The following is a 16719-nucleotide window of genomic DNA, read 5'->3' as shown; positions in this document are numbered from 1 at the left end:
AATTCTCTGATAATAACAGATAATCTGAACCTAAAGAGCAGTTTAAAGCCACACTGAAACAAAGTCAGTTTAATCAACTGTAACCACGTTCAGAAAATATGAGGATATTTCACTGGAATCTTTTGGAGTGGACACAGTTGATTCTGCTTATCACAGATTTTGTTTTGTATCCCTTCTGAGGCTATAAAAAAAGGTTTATTGTTAAACTGTTATGGTTTTTACTCTCATTAATCTACCCTCATTTGTTTTTTCCAAGTGCAATAATGCTTTTGATTTGAAGGGTCACATTCAAATGCCACTATCCCAAGGACTAAATGGAGGAAATTTAAGCACAGGCCAATGCCTCACTGGGATTTGCAGAACCTTCTGTAAAGTAAATAAGGCCCTTGTGGCTTATCAGTCGTTGGTGTGTTTAGCTCCCTAAACTAAGAGTATTGAGAGGATTAGTTAGAGGAGAAATGAAATGTACCTAATTAATTCCCCAGATCCCTGCAGATTATGTGGCATGTTTGAAACAGCAGGAAATTGTGACTGAAATTAAAAATACATACCTACAGCAGCGATGCTGAGAAATGCAGCCTTTTCTCCTACAACATCAGTGATATATTAATAAGGGCTATTATATTTCACAGGTTTTTTATAACTTTATAACAAATTTTCCTGTCACACTTTTATTTTTTTATTTTTTTTTTTGTTAAGCACATAAAAGAAAAATTATGGCAGTTTAAATTTGTCAAAGTCTGAAATTAATTTTATATTTCATTCTAACACACTTTGGAAGAAGTGCCTTAGTTGCCTCCACATATTCTTGCTTCATAGTGGGGAAGAAAAAAAGTGCTGTTTATAGAGCATATGACAGAACTTTTCAAAACTTATCTTCAGGAGAAGATTACAGAAATATTTCTCTGAATTCATGCCAATGTCTTCAGAGTGCTGCTATTATTTATCTTTTCAGACCACATAAATTGAAACTAATATAAATGTTTCTGCAGGTCCAGTCACTTTTATAGAAACATTTGCCAAGTGCTTCTGCTTGTGTCGATTACAGATTCCCTGTGTTTTTCTTATATGGAGTATAAATAAATATCAAAGTATATATAAATATCTGAGTATAAGTAAATATCTTTCTTTGTTTCTCCATTCTTTTCTGTGGTGCTTTCACATGCTGTCATCCATGGAATTGAATATCTACTAGGGATGAAATTAATTTTTCTGTGGGAGCTGTGGGATGCCACTGTCAGTAGGTAGAAATATTTAAAAGTAGAATTTCAGGGGTCTTAACAAAAGAGGAGATGAAGGGGAACATTTGCATTCTGCACACTGTCAAACTATGGGACAGCATGGAGAAGGGACAGAGAATGTAAAAACATCTCTGGGAAACATTCAGAGAAAGAGCCACAGATAGAAGGAAATCAAGGATATTTTCAAAGATTCTGTAAACAGGAAATGTAAACTGAACTGACCACAGGGAAGGACAGACAGGAATTCAACAAAATCAGTGCTATGTGAAAATCACTCAACTACATCAGTTCCCATAAGACAAAATTATTCAATTTGCAATCCATCAATAGTTTGCCATAATAAGAGAAGTAAGTACACCATCACAGACAGAAGGCTGTCACAGGATCCATGCCCTGTACTTTCAAAGTAAACATTTCAGGATTCCTCCAGTATTTCTTTTCCATAAAACAGATAACTATAAAATAAATAATTGGTTTTACTACAGCATTTCAGTGTCAGCAGGAAACCAGTTTTGTGACTTTATTTCAACAGCATTATGCTTAATAAAAAAAAAAACCAGTTGAGTAGTTGTGGATGTGTCTGTCACATTCCATTAAGCCAACTCCACCTGCCAATGGCTTCATAAGAGCCACTGGCTGAAAAATAATTTCACAAAGAGCCAGCAAATTAACACTCTGCAATTGTCTTCACCTGCAGATTTCTGGACTTTCTCTATTTTAGAGCAATATCACTCATATAAGATCTAAACACTTCTTAAAAATATCTAAAAATGTACAATTAATAAGCTACTTATATTTTGCATCCAACTAAATTTTCCTGTGGCGTAGGAAGGTATCTGTTTGAGACATTTTTCATTAGGATTAAGAAGTATTTGATTACAAACTTCAACAAAAATACAGAAAACCCACACAATTTAAAATCCTTTCCTAGTTTCCTTTCTCTAGTATCACTACAATTCAGTAGTTTCAATCCCTTGAAGTTCATGCACACATTGTCTCCATTTTGGAGAAATACTGAATTACTTTATTTATTTTTTTTTTCCCAGTTTGATTCCTGAATGAACTGAAAAATAATCTTTGTCACATTAATTTAAAACAGTGACATGATAGCAGATTTCATGTGCTACTCAGAATTTTTATCTCCTGGAATACTGAAGATTGATTTGTAACTCAGACTGAAACCCAAAGCACTTTAAAAAGCTCAAAAGAAAAAAGCTCAAGAAATTTAGGCATCATTGACGCTGCCCCTGCCGCGGCTCTCCTCGCCCTGGCTAGCTCTTGCTCCCTAGCCGCTGGCAGCGCCGGGAGTGGGGAACGGTCTGGGAGCTCGTTGTCCCAGACCGAACCTTCAGAGCCTGTAAGCCACCAAGCTCCGCGGTCTCAGGTGCGTCGTGGGTGCCCGATGAAGGCAAGGAGGAGGCTCAGAGTCCCAGGTTCTCTCCAGAAACCAGGTTTTATTCCAGGGTCGGGAGCAGTGGATGGGGGAAGGACTGGAAAGCTCAAGGGTAGGACGGTCTGAGCAAGGAGCACCTCTGTGCGCTCCAATTTAAGGTGGGGAGGGTACAAACACAGGAACCAATCAGGGCATCTCAGGGGAGGAGTTGGGGGGAGGGTTTACAATGTTGGGGACCAATAGGAATAACACGTGGGAGGGGCGGCAGTCACAATGCCAATGGGGCTTCGAGTGAGGGATAAATGACAGGGAAGGCGCTAGAACAAGAGGTGGGGTTTACATAGATTGATGGGGTTCAGGGGCAGGAACAGGGTGATGGACAAGGAAGGTTCAGGAAAAAGGGGAGGGGTTTACAAAACTGACAAGCGGGTAAAACCATTACAACTCATGGGGGGGATAACATCAGGAACAAACCATTTAAATTAATAACCTGAACAAAATAAACGGACGGCAACACATCATACCTAAAAAATACCTGCAAACCAGAAGGGGAAGGGATGTGGGATCCTGCTTAACTACCTCGTGCCAGTGGCAAACAGAAACTTAAAAGATTTATCCCTTTTGAGAAATGGAGTTACCAGTGGAGTTCCTCAGAATTGGAATTCTCAGGTTTGGTTTGTTAAAGTTTGGGGTGGAAGCTTGAATTCTACTCCATAATTCAGCTCTTGCTGGGTTCTTCTTTTCATCCACCTTCAGTTCAGTCACTTGAAGCCACATAACAGGCCAGGCCCACAATTTCAAACACCTCTAGGTCCTCTCAATGAACCGATTGCAGAAACTTGCTTAAGCATCTGCTCAGCTCTCATAAAGCACCTGAAGACACACCAGGCTGAGCCAACCATCTCCTAGAAATCTGCATAATAATTTAACAGTGCAAATGTTTCCAAAGGGAAATATATGTAGTATGACCAAAGTATTATGCAAATGTTGTTTTTATAATGATTTAGCCCTGCCATAATATCTTATGCTATTATACAAGCAGTGCATTAAGCCATGTCATTGCTGACAAAAGCAGGCAGGAGCTGGACCAAATATCCTGCAGCCTCAGCCTGAATGTATGGATGCCTTGGGGGCACACTACCTATTAATTTAAAATTCTGAAACTAATTATGTATGTCAGGGTGACCTCTTTCTAATCTACATTCATCACAGAACACAAGCCTTCTGTCTCTGTTGTTCTCATAATAAAATAGCTGCTGATAGACTTATATAATTGACTGTATCTGAAGTGGACTCCTACCATGGTGCTACATTCAAATTGCATGTAATCCCAGTTGAATAAAGATAAGCAAAAATAATCCAGCTATCTCAAGTAATTAACTTCTAAGGTTACATAGTAACATTGGAAAAAATTATTACTCATAATCTTAAAAACAATGTAACAGAGTACAGAGAAGTCACATTCATTGCTGAGCTGCCAATAAATTATTTGCAAAATTTAAACATGCATGTAGCATAATACATAGTCATTTCTATTTATTTATCCCACAAATAACTTGACATGTTCAAGACACACTGATGAAATATGCACCTATAGACCCCTCCATCTGACAGTGGTATGTTTAGAGATGCCTAAAATAATTAATTACCCAATTATCACTGATTTTTAAAGGAAACAGTATCTAATCTCATTGACTTTTAAAGAAAACAAAGGAGCAAGCATGGTAGAGCTTACATCCTCTGCTGGACATCTACCCACACTACAATGAAAGACAAAAACAGAGGTGCTGTTGCCTTCTCCAGTCTACCTTGGAGAATTCCTCAGTCACATTGCTTTAAGAGAAATCAGACTTACAGCCCACTCATATGCCCAACTTAGAATACTAACAAGATCAAATCCCAACAACCTTAAACTCCCTTTTTTTTTGCACTGTGACTTCAGTGAGTGACTGAGGAGATTCCAAATGACTTGGAAATAATTTAGACAGTGGCTCTGAGAGAATCAAGCCCTGCAGACCTGATCCCTTTTGGTAGCAGTCCCACAATCTCAAACCAAGTGACTCAGACACATAACAGTCTTTATAGGATCATGTTTCTTCTGAAAATCTTTAAACCCAAAATAGCTTCACTGTATTGCATGTGTGAACAGCAAAATGAAATTGAACAATCATCATTAAAGGGAGACTGAGTTCTGGAATATCCTGCCTCAACAAGCACACGAACTCCAAGGAAACCTCTAAGCTGCAGTAGAGGCAGAGGGACAGAATGCAACAAGCAATCAGAAAAGCAAACTTTGTAATAATAATGTGAGGAGACAGATACATCTTTTTTGAAGCATGTTCAATTTCTAGTGGTGAGGAACAGAGAGCTTAGTGAGGCAAAAATTCATCTGTTTTTCCTCTTAGAAAGCAATTATGAGTACAGCTACGCTACAGAAAACTGGAATAACACATTAAAAGATGTGAACAAGATCCAGCTTAAAAGTCAAAAGTACATTTATACTTGGAAATTAACTTCTATTACCAGGAGTGCATCAGATAACCTAAAAATCACAATAGCAGCAGTCTGTTCTGTATAAATGAGCTGCAATGAGGAAAGGAGCTAACTGATCTGTGCGATATTGTACCATAAATATTTTATTTAATCAGTAATAAACATTAATTTAACACCTAATCATCAGTTAAAAGCATTAGCATTTTTAATAATCAGGTCACTGTGAGCTCCTATGACACATATCTGAGTTGTAAGTGTAAAACAAATACACACCTGAATCAAAACAAAGCTTTCACACTTCTTGGTGTATCTTATTTACCAAATCCACTCTGCTCTCCAGTAACATTACTCAGTTTCTCTCTTACTTGCAGCCTGATTTCCCCAATATTTACTTAAGCAAATAATGAAATATTAAGAGTTCTTTTTTCGCTGCAATATATTCATTTGCACTGTGGAGTGCTCCATTAGAATCCATCTCCTCTGGAAATGATGGACACTCTGCTTTTAAATGCTTCATGCTTTGCTAAAAGAGGCACTAACAGGTTATTTGGCTCAAGTGAAATGTAGCTGGGTGAAGTTCTATGGATCCTTCACGGGGCACACAACACGGAGCAGCCAATTGTGGGGAATCCAGCTCACAGCTCTGGAAGAGCTCCCAGAGGCCCAAGAACCTGTGTAAACCACTTCAGGGAAAGATGAGAGGGTTTTGACCTCATCTTCTCCAATGGATGCACACGTGTCCTTTCTAAATAAAGCTTTCCCCTGGATGCATTTTGTACATGGGAGAACAAGCACACGTCACCTTGTGCACTGCTGGTGGGATCCAAAGCCTACAGTTTGCAGGGTAAGGGTTAGGACAGAATAAAATCCACAGCACAGGACATCTTCCTACAGTCCTTAAAATCTGACAAAACACCACTTTAAAACTGAAGTTACTTTTCATGCAGTTTAGCTGTCTATTTTGCCTATTTGAAATGTCACTCACTAACATTCTAAGAAAACACGAACCCATTGTGTTTACTGAAAAACTCATGTGAACTTTACTGAATGCAAAGCTGAGCTCCTGTAACAATACTACTACATGGGACCAGTGAATCTGGATTTACAAAATTCCCTACTGAGCTTCAGAAGAAAACATAAAAGACAATTTACTTTGCCAAAGACTGGTATTATGCCTTCCCTGAAAGGAGGTTCTCTGTAGAAGTCACTTTTGATATTTCATATTTAGTGGTCTCTCCAAAATCAAAAAAACATGCCATTACAGGAAACATTCATAAAATATCAAGTACTACAGTAATTGAGGAAGTATTTCTTGAAAAGACCAGCCTGCTTTTCTAATGCTTTCTGTTTATATTCTTTGTATTCTTAGTACAGCTTCTATAAAAGATGGCATTTCTTTGTGAGATGGTAGTACTTTATTTTTTAGGCTTCCTATGTGCAAACTTACCCTTTTCTCAAGGAACAGTTTTACCCTGTGTCTCTGCTTGCAGCAGGATGTGTGTGTGTGTGTAAACTACATAAAAATTTCCAATTAGAACACAGTTTCATTTCTGTCATTATTGTCAAAAAACGTTTCTAAGGAAAGATGCAAGCAAATGGTACATTTGTCTGTGAGTTTTTGAAGTGATGGCTAAAGAGCAGAACCACTCAAATCTTGCAGACCTTTAAGATGTGCAGCTCCAGAACAGAATTTTCGTTCTCATATTACAGACCTTAGCTGGCAATCAAGAAGATGAAATTCCAGACTGCAACATATTCACAAATCACAATAGATCACCCAGTCTTCTGTCTGTCATTTGGACATCACTGTCCCTACTGAAGCTCTCAGGCATTTTCTGATACACCAGACAGGTTCTAGTATATAAATAACCTTATTACAACAATAATAGGTTGGCTTCCTTCTTGTGAACAACAGTTGAGAAAATAAAATTCATTATTTACATAAGAGTTGGCACACAATAGTTTTACTCTATTAACAACCTGCTTCTATGTTAGCAATTGTGGTGTAATGGAAGTGATGTCCCCATTAGAGTGGTGAATCATCTTTTCACTAACACAACAAGAAAGTCATCAATATGAAAATTGCTTATTCAGAATCACCTTAGGTAATGTACTTTTGATGCTGTCTAGGACTTAATTTTAACCTGTGTATTGAGCAACCTGTGAAGCAGCAGCTTCCAGAGGTATCACCATCCCAATTCTTTCAGTGGCTTTTATTATTCTTTTGTCAAGAGTTCTGAATGATTTTTTAACACTGCACAAAGCCCACTTTTTTTATTCCAGGTAATCTCTCTATTTTACATGCACAATGTTGCATTTTGGAAACCCCTAAGTTCACCTATCTCTCATTGAAGGTAAGAGATTTAGGAATGAAAATCACCTTGAAACTTCCTAGAATTTGAGGTCCCAAGTAATTTGAATTATTTTTACTTCCCTTTTTCTTAAAAAAAAATTTAGCATCTGTGCTCAGCACAGCATTCAATGAAGGGCACCTGTTGTCAACCTGAGAGAATCTGTCTTAACAGTGATTAACTTCCAATTCTCAACTTTACATTTCAGCAATAATCTCTCTACATACTGTGACATATGATAGCTCTGTAATTCCCTTCCAAAACCAATCCCTCATTCCTTGCACAGAAACAGTCTTACAGTTTTGGGGCTGTGCAATGTGAATACATGGAATTAATAGAATGAACTCTTCACCGAATGTATCTTCATCTCAGAATACTTACTTATCTTTTCAGCACGTATTAGTACATGCCAGGCCAGGCAATGGGTCTGAATCAGCAACCTGTCTTTAGTATAAAGAACAGGATTCTTTTGTTGACCAACTTTAAAACATGAGATCATATCTATTCTGATAAGAATTTTCTCCCAGTTATCACTACCCTTGGGGAAAGAGCATAGTAAGTCAGAACTTCACCATCCACTGCATGACAAGAAGGCACTTCTGAATCTTTCAGAAGCTTGTTCTGGTTCAGGAGGCAAGTTTTTAATGTGGTCTGTAGCAGTGACAACACCCATTCACTGCAGCCAGCACTTATCTGGACTTTGCTGTATGCCCACCAGGCTACCCAGAGCTGCTTTGTTCTCAAAGCTTTACATTTTCTTCTTATTATTCCCCTGTCCTCACTAACATAATGCCCAATAACATCTTAAATGAGATTTTCATTGACTTCCAAAGCAGTGAGAAGTGAAAAATAAACATATTGAAATAATAAAGTGCCAAGCATCAGGCATTTGCATTATATTTTACTTTTGAGAGAAGAGTCATCATTAGAAAATGAAGCTTCTGAATAAAACTCTCTATGCCACTGATCTGTTGTGATTAGAATTCACTGCTGAGTCTATGCACTTACTTCTTAGGGCTTTGTCCTGAAGTTCAAAGTTACATTTCTTGGCACAAGCCTTAAGAGCATTCAGAAGTAGCTACAAAGCTGTGTCAGTCCCTTTATCCATCCCACTGATGATAAATCAGCAAGCTGAAACTCACTTTCAAACTGTCACAAGAAGTTCAACTGCTGTTAAGGAATTTTCTATAGCACCTCTCTACAGCATTGGCACCTCTTTTGTGCAAACTTCTTAACTAATTGAAGCTAGGAAGTGCATAACTACCTTTTTCTCCATTAGGAAGTGACTGATGATTCCTGAAGAAATTATTGTAACAGCCCTTGACAAAAAATAACAAAATGGGGATTTTGTCTTTTTCTTAGAATGGACAGCTCTTTACAAGTTCTCGTGTAACTTTATTTAAACCCTTTTGAGTGGGAATCTTTTCATCTCCTGCAGGCAAAGACTGTTCCTACCTTTTTCTTTAAGTGTCAGAGGAAGGGCTTTTCCACATGTCCTCTAATGGCAGTCAGGGATAACTCTGTGTTTGTCAGTGATGAGTGCTCAGCCTTGCAGAACAAAACAGCTAATCCTGGGTTATGACTGACCCAGCTCCATCAATAATTCCTGCTGCACACACAGAGCCAATGCCACACTCAGTGGATGCTTCTGCTTGTCTCACTGAACACTCTGGGCTGATGCTCAAAGTTGTGCTAAATTTGAGCTGTTTGGCAGAAACCAGTCCCACCCAAGGTCTGCCCTCACTTCTGCTTTGTCATTAACTTATTCACTGTCAGTCAAAATAGCTTCTGACAGAGATCACGTTTTTCCAGGAACCAAGCCATGGGAAAAGACACATCCCTAGTGATGCTGTAATAATAAATCTCCTGTCTAAATGCTAAGAAGCTTCAGAAGTTTCATGTGTTTCATTGTGCTTACACAGGGAGCTGTGGATCAAGTGGATTACACCTGGATGTACACAGGGAGCCACTTTGCCTCTCAGATTTTGTCATTTCAGCTTGACTTCCACTCCAACCTTACTGTGCAGCTGTACCTTTGCCCTGCAGGAGATGACACCAATAACATCTGCTTTCACACCTCACACTTTCACAAATCAAAAGAAATACCAATACTCAGAAAAAATTAAAAATCTTCATATCACTAATAAATTATACAGAGGATTTAGCACATATTGTAGGCAACCCGTACACTAATAAATTATACTACATATGATACTATCTCAAGTTGCATATTCTGCTGTAGGGGCTTTTCCAATTTTTCATTTCAAGAGAGAGTTAGCCATTAAAAAAATAACGTATTGAGCTAATTTTAAATGGTTTGAGTAGACTTAAAAGTTGACTGGCAGTACATTTTTTAAAAAAAAAATAAATCTACTCTTATAATTCCACCAAACAATGTATCTTTTCTTAAAATCCAGTATTTGTGGTTCTGGGTGGACCACATTATAAATGTAGCAATAATCACACATTTGGTACAGCCTCCTCACACAATATAATGCAGGTAGGAGCACAGGAAAATAGGTCACTAGAGCTTACTGATGTGCAGCTGTCAAACCTTTTATTCATCTCAAGGCTTGGTGGTTTCTGGACAAATGCACTATGATTGAAATCCCATTGCAGAAGTAAAGCTTTCAAGGTGAAATGGTATTTCATTTTCATTATCATGAAAGAAGAAATGTCTGCAGTAGCAGAATACCACAGCAATATGTTAAGACTGGCAAGCACAACACTGTTAAGTGTAAACAGGATGGTGTTCATGGCTGTCTTCTCCTTTCCCCTGATCCCTATTTCTTTCCTTTTCTTTTCCTACACTCTTCCAGTAAACAGAAGTTATAAACAAGAAATGCTGCACCAAAAAAGATGTGCTTTTTATTTTATTCACAATATCACTGCCTTTTCTGGGTAAAAAAAGCCACTGTTTTGTCTCGGGTACTTTACAAAGAAAGGCAGAAAATGGCAAAATAACCTTATTGTTACCAATTAAGCATATTACATATAGATATTAAAGCACATACATATTAAAGAACAAAATTGGAACATTTTGTCTGGCGGTGTAGATCAACTCTCTCCTGGAAGAATGCTGCCTTCTGTCCTTAATCCTATGAATTTGTCACAACACCATTCCCAGTACCGTTTTACCAAACACAAAAAGAAGCAGCTGAGTCTCCAGTGCAGCAGGACTCTCCAGAAAGCCCTGGGTTAGCAGGAGCCTCTGGGGCTGTCAGGAGCAGCACTGCCAGGCAATATTTATTTCACTGCCAGATCACCCATCAGGGTTCTTTATTGCAGCAATCAAACAAGTGAGTGTGGGGTGAGAATAAGCCACCAGTGCCAGCACTGCCCAGAGCAGAGTGAGGATGATCATGGAGTGAAATGTACAAATGATGTAGGCACTGAATGGAGAATTTTAATTACTTGTAAGGAAGATGGTAAGACATGGCCATGTGGGAGGAAACAGCAACGATTATCATCCAGATTTTGGAAGCATAACCATTAGGAACAGAGAAGAAGGCAATGCAAAGGGCAGCAGGTTTAGATGAAAATCCTTCCCAGGGATGATGCCCCCATCCAGCTCTAACAGGAGCAGGTCAAGCACTACACAGGGCAGGCACAGCAAGCCTGTGCAGCTGATGTCAGGATCACATAAAGGTCCCCATTTCATTAAGCAGAAAAGGGTTTATTTAGTAGTACAGAGTGTGGCTTTGAGGATTTCTGACCAGAAGCCACCTTGGCCATCTGCAGTCAGACACAAATGGCTTTCTAGCATGGACTTCTCTGCTGTCCCTGCCCAGCAGCAGAAGAAGGGCTGCTGGCTCTGCCAAAACAGCTTGAAAGAGCCTGCAACCAAGGTGGTGCCTGGGGTCCTGCCCAGAGCCTCCTGGAACAGACATGATTGCAGCCAGTTTACTTGGTTTAATTCACTTACACCCATCAGTATAAGTTTTTTTCCTGTCTTTACCATGTCCCAGTTTATTTTTGCACATTCTACTCATTTGGTGAGTTTGGCATGTCACTGGAGAGAGGAAGATAATAGCAATGAGGGCAGCAACCTCAATACAGGGCTCTGGCACAAGGAAGCTGTTCAAAATAGTGTGCAAAAGCCTGGGAGCATGTGAACATAAACTATTTACTTAGGAAGCACTGAGTGCCCCAGACATTACATTTCCTGGCTGTAACTAACACTTTATGGCATGCAGATGTTTATTGCTATGTGGGAAAAAGGAAAAAAAACCTAATTTTTATCATTTTCATCAAACAGTGAGGACTCTACAATATTCCTGCACCATATTATTAATGGACAGAGATGTATTGCTGGGTGTTGCAACTAAACATCAGTGTTTCATTGATCTTCAAAATGTAATATGCATAAAAAGCCAACAAACTGCATCTCCAAGATACAGCAAACAGCCTTGTTCCTAGGAAAGTTTGTCTCTGACCTCTTAGATACAGAGTAAAGGGTAAGCCTAAAACATCTGCTGCAAGATAGGTTTCAGAGAAATCTAATTAACACCATGTCCAGGAATGATGAGAGCAAATGCATCCTTGATAAAGTCACTGAGAGGAGATCACTTTGTTATGCCAACACGATTTTAGCTTGGAAAGAAAAAGATTTGGAAAAAGTCTTAATTGAAAAGGTCATATAATATTAAAATGACAAAAAATGGCAAAGGAAGGAGAGAAACACATCTCACGTAAGGAAAAACAAAATTGCACAAGGGAAAAAAGAAGCTGAGGGGAGGGATCCCATCCTCACTTACATGGGACCTTGCAGCTGTGAAGGTCAATATATCAAAAAATGGCTGCAGACATTCTAGTGAACAGAGCAGTGCCCTGAGCTGTTACAAATGTTTTAGAGCCTGTTGGAGGTGTTGACTGTAATTAAAGCCCAAATAATGGCCTCAAAATACTGAAAGCTGATATCACAATCTTTTCTGCTTGCATTCAGCAGCAAACCAGCAGCTTTGAATCTGAATTTCTTCATTGCTAACATCTAGGCTAAGTTCCCTGCAATCTACAATCAACTCTTCTGTCACCTAAATAAGAAGGAATGCAGCTCTTTCTAAATATTGCTGTCTTGTAGCTTTGCAGCTCTCTCAAATAAAAACAAACTCAGACCTGGTTTTGAGCACAAGTGAATAACTCTCATTGTTATATGTATGGCCCATGTTTTACAGTGATTTTCGCATTATTGATTGGCCTTGCACAAATCTATTTCATTGCCTCCCCAAAGGACTGAACTCACAGAGGGAGAACAAAAAAAAATATCCAGTTCATCATGTTTAGAACTGCTTCTCAGCATCTGTGCTGCCTCTCTTCACAATGACCTTTCACTGGTAGCTTTTCAGAATCATTTCCAGAACGACTGAAGTGAAGCAATGGCAGCCAGGTTTGTTCTAAGTTTTGTGATAGGTGTCTGAGAGATTAATATTTTGATTAAAAGAACCTTGAATTAATTTTCTGATAAAAAATTGTTCATAAGCACATGTGCCACTTATTTTTGGATCCTAGGCTGGTTTTGTAGAGGGAAAGAAGAGACCAGAGACACTAAACCCATGGTTAAATGGTAGGTGGCAGCACAAAACAGACTGTCAGGCTCTGTGTTCATTTTAGAGCCAGTTTGGACAACAGTTTTCCTCTTTGATCAGAGTTCACAGGTTCCCATAAATAACTGGTGACTTCATTGTACTGTCCACTAAATATTTCACTTGTGACAGGTCACGTTTCAGGAATGAAAACAGATATGACACAGATCGTGAGTAGCACTCATTCATTTTGACTTATAATTAAAAAATTGTCACCCCAGTGTTATTAAATGGTTCCAAGCAGATTGATTTTTTTTAGGATTCTTTTTGGGTTTTGATTTTTTTTTTTAAAGTAGAGACATGCATTAGAGCAATCTTTTGATCACATATTTATGGAGTAAGTAGTGTCTAGTGGGTAGAGAGGAAGCTGGCAATGAGGCTTTCTGAGTTTTATTTTTAAGCTAAACCATTGATCTCTGTGTTGCTTTTGGCAAGTCACTTTTTGTGTAAGACTTGATCTAAGCATAATATACTGTAAATAATGCAGGTGTGCTGAAGTCTATTTAATCTCTGTAAATCATATTCCAAGGTTTAAGCAAAGCAGAGACCCAAACACCCCTGTGGTGGGAGGGGTATAAAATTCCAACTGGAATAAAAAATCCACTACTGTCTTAACGTTTCAAGGGTCAGTGTCAAAACAAGATATTTTCAACTATCATTTGCATGCTATGTGCATCTCCTTGATTTTTTTTTTTTTATTAAAATGTTTCCTTCAGCCAATGACAAAATGATACATTCTGTTAAGTGCTAATAGTAAGGGAAGCTGGACCTTTTTATTTATTTATTTATTTATTTATTAGTTTCATGTCCAATTTTTCCATCAAATTCAACCCTGAATAGTTCCTTTATGTTATGGTTTTGCATTCACTTTGAACAGAGGAAAATGAGACTATGCAGTTTAAGATAGTGAAGAAGCAAGCTTTTGATACAGGAATTTGAATAGTTCTACAACTGCTATTTGGCTTTTAGCTTTCATTGTACTATCCTGAGATGGGATGAAAGCAGACATCCCATCTCCAGCATCCCATAATTTCTACAAAAATGAAGGCAAAAGGCTATTTTCAGTTGGTAATTTCTGTGCTGCTTATGAGTAATAGCAGTAGGAAAAGAAGAGATTAAGTTATCCATCAGCCTTGGAAGGATTCTCCACGCTCATGAGACAGTAAGAAAGAAGCCTTTGAGATGTTAAATCAAATACAGACATTGCCAAAGAGGAAGGTAGCCATGGTCAAATACACACAAGTAGACAAAGGAAGCAAATAAGCTGGAGAGCTCTGAAATGAGTAAAAAAACCTTGGATTTGCTGTTGAAGAAATACAGGCTAGGAGGGTATTAAAGAAGAGATGTAGGGTGAAAAAAATGCAGAGAAGAAGGAAAAGCTGGGGACAATGTGTCTTGACAGAAGCAGATACAATTTTAAGCAAAAAGCAAATGATGAAAAAGAGAGCTGACAACAGTGTGAAAAATAAGTAGAGATAAAATAAAGGAGAAAGAGGAGTAAAATCAAATACTCAAAACGTTGTTTCTCAAATCCTGTCTTTGAGTTTTCTGATTCAACTCTTCTGATATTTACTCTTCAAACCTCTTATCTTCCACACCCTCCTCCTTTCTGTAACATCTAGCAAGAGTCTCTCAGCATTCTGCTCTTCTTCTGTCCCCCATGCCCCACCGTGCTTCCTCCACAAACACCACCCAGGCTTTATCTGTGATGTCTTGTCGTGCTTCTCGACACCCCACATCTACCCCTGCTCAAACTGAAAGCGTGAGCTGCATCTGTCACCTCTCCTCTTACCAACACAATTAGGAGAGAGACCTTAAACCCTCATTCACCCCTAACATCTTCCCTTCTCTCTCCCCTAAAACAACTATATACAATCTTCCCAGCATTCCTTTTCCATCCTCTTCTTCGGGCTCAGACTGTTCTTCACACATCCTCTAGTACCTCCCATCCACGGCACACCAACTTTTCTTACAGAACTTTTCTACAAAATATTATTTAATTATGCAAACTTTCATACTAGTCTCTGAAAACACAATTTTCCAAACATAAGGGTCTGTAGGGAAAAACAATTTCTTCACACAGTTCCTCCTTTTCCTGTAACCTCAAACCTGAGCTGCTCATCTCCACGTTCAAAGCCCCTCTAACCCTCTGTCTGTCTTGCTTGACTCTCACAGAATATCAGGAGGTCAACCCCACCTAAGGTTAGGCCATGACCCCAGCATCTTGTATCTGCTTGTTACATTTTTAAAAAGCACTTTCTCCCCAGCTGCACTAACACTGGGAAGATATCCCATAAATATCCACAACATTATTCCATTATACATCTTCCATGCTATGATGCCCACAAGAGTTTTAACAATGCATAAGTCACCTGTTTTATAAGTACACAGCCAGCTAATACCATCTCTTATATCCCTGTACATCTTAATCTGTTGTAGCCTGTCAAATACTTAAAGGGGAAGTCTTTTTGATCTGTGTTCATACCATGTCTGGTGTGTATCTGAATTTCCAGATGTTAGTACACAGAGTCACAGTTCCTATGTGCTGATGTTAAATATATATAAAATTACTTCAGTAAATCATGCAAGCATAAAGCCCTATAACACTTGGAATGAGGGCTTTGTCAATGAAGCCAAAATTGAAACCACCAGCTTCAAAACCTGAACTTTTACAACAGTTCTGTTACTTTCATAGTGTAAGTCCTGAAAAAGAAGCTCTGATTGAATTTATTGGGAAGCACTCATGAATTGCAGCACAAAACACAGAGACATGAACAAAGGTTGTTTGTATTAGTTCTGTATGATTAAACTAACATCAACAGTCATAAGAAATGAGTATTTTCTGCCTATCACATGTTTATAATTCTTTCTCTTGCTAAAACAGGAAATGTGAAGCCACTTGAATTCTAATTTGGAGCAGAAAGTGTTTTGGAGAGATGTGCTCTGTTTCTCAAACATCCAAAGTACACAGGATTCTTTAATTAAATCAAGATTTAATACAAATGAATGAACAAAATATTAAAGATTCTATAGCTTCAGAAGCCCTCAGCTGACCAGAGATTCACTTATTTACCACACTTTGACATACTCCTGATTCCTCAAAGCCATATTTTAAAATAAGCAATAAGTCTGGAAGACCTCAGTGTTCTAAATGAAATCATTATTCTGCAGACTGAACCTAATGCTGAGGTAATGTAGAGTCTGACCTTTCCAAATAAATCTCTCTTAATAAATGTTCCTCTCTACTCTCAGGAACAACAGAAGTCTCTAAGGCAGCAACAAACTGGAAACAAGGGCAAGATGCAATAATGAAGCAAGAGGCAACGTGATTTAAAGGTGAAAGGATTTGGACATGACCCTACTGGGCAAAAAGAGGCAGAGAGTCCACATTTATCATGAGTGCCTAGGGCATCTTGTTTGCAGCCTGGACCTCTGGCAAACAGCTTACTGCCATTCCTGTCTTCTATTCTTGAATTTTATCAACTTGATTTTCATGTCAGAGACGAGAGGTGCACTGGTTGCTGTACATCAATTTACAGCAGGGAATTACCACTAGGTATACCAGACATTCAGAATACCACTAGAGGTGCTATTATTTTTACCAGAATCAGTAAGTTTTAATTCCCAGGTATGAAGAAGACTTCTTTGAAAAAGTTAGT

This window comes from Cyanistes caeruleus, chromosome 15 (assembly GCF_971803275.1).
Source record: "Cyanistes caeruleus chromosome 15, bCyaCae1.hap1.1, whole genome shotgun sequence".
NCBI classification, from domain to species: domain Eukaryota; kingdom Metazoa; phylum Chordata; class Aves; order Passeriformes; family Paridae; genus Cyanistes; species Cyanistes caeruleus.
The sequence above is the reverse complement of the archived record's forward strand: the minus strand, read 5'-3'. Positions refer to the sequence as shown.